Below are 1,652 nucleotides of genomic sequence, written 5' to 3' on the forward strand. Positions count from 1 at the left end.
CATAACTTTACGATACACTTAATTTTAACAATCGCGCTAAAACAAATGCTATAACAACGAACGTGCTCAATAATACTCTCTGACTGCACATCAATTACTCACTGTCTACACACACATTATCACGTCACGTTGTCACCATCTTATATATACCAGATTACCCTATGTCTAGTAATCTCCCTACAATTCCCGAAGGTTCGAGAGAACGAGTCACGTGACCTCGCTGACGCAACAATATCATTGGAGCTTCGAAAGAGAAAAATGTATCACCAACATACTGTTAGGACAGCGGAAGTCACGTGACGCTCGTAACACGTCATGAGTTCTAGAAGGATCATGACTATTCCTCTCAACTCTAGTCTTTTCTAGGCGCCGTCTGTTTTAGTATATAAGCCCGGCAAATAAAGCAGAGAGAAGAAGTGACGGCATAGAGAATTGCAGATAGACAGATATCGAGACAGATAATTGAGTCAAGTGAGCAGTAGTGACTGTAAATAAAGTGCGTGAATCGTTGGGAATTATAGCGTGTGTTCAAGTTAAAGTGACTGTGGAAATTCTGTGTATTGCAAAGTTGTATTGAGAAGGAATAAACCAGTTTTATTTAAGAAAGGACTAGTATCGCTGAAGTTCCTCGGGAAGAATATATACCTGAAATTAACAAACAACCAGATACGCAACAAATTGGTGTCAGAAGTGGGACAAAACAAATAATAATAAAAAAAGATGGAAACGAGAAGGGGCAAATCAAACTACAGCTTAGCAGATTTGATGGCAGCAATACAAGAACAGCAAAAGAAACAAGAAGAATGAGAAGATAAACAAGAAAAGATACAACAGCAGTGGCAAGAAAACTCGTAACAGTGGCAGCTCGAACAGCAAAATAAACAAGAAAAGAGATTACAGCAGTTGTTGGAGGAAAAAGAAAAGAAACAGGAAGAACGAGAAAATAAACAAGAAGAGAGATTACAGCAGTTGTTGAAGGATAAAGAAAAGAAACAAGAAGAGAGATTACAGCAGTTGTTAGAGGAAAAAAGAAAAGAAACAAGAAGAGAGGCTACAGCAGTGATTGTAGAAGAAAGAAAATAAATAAGAAGAGAGACTACAGCAGTGGTAACTGGAACAAGAAAGGAAACAGGAAGAAAGTCTCCAACAGTTGCGGGAAAGTCAGCAGCAGCTACAGGAAAGTCAACAACAGTGGCAAGAATTACAAATAGAAAACATTAGTAAATTTCAAAGTGAATTAGATACATTAAAGGACGATTTACTGTCTTTTACACAAGGATAATATATTAATCATGGACCTAATCAGCCCCAGACAACAGGATGCCCTTTTCAGACCCCGCAGCTAAACCCTAATGCAAACTTCTTCAGTCTTGTCAGAAGTCACATTCCAGACATGAGTGTCAGCAATAGGGGTGATCTAGTACGAAGGAAGCCACAGGAATTCGATGGGAAGGCACCATGGGAAGCATATAGAGCACAATTTGAGCTACTCGCAGAAATGAATGGATGGAAAGAGGAGCAGAAAGCAGTATACCTGGCAACAAGTTTGAAGAGACAACCACTGAAAATACTTGGACAGTTGTCAGCAGACGTCAGGCACAACTATAGAGCACTGGTAGCTGCTCTAGAACTCAGGTATGGAACCCAAAATC

Source organism: Limulus polyphemus, unplaced genomic scaffold, assembly GCF_000517525.1.
Source record: "Limulus polyphemus unplaced genomic scaffold, Limulus_polyphemus-2.1.2 Scaffold145, whole genome shotgun sequence".
Lineage (NCBI taxonomy): Eukaryota > Metazoa > Arthropoda > Merostomata > Xiphosura > Limulidae > Limulus > Limulus polyphemus.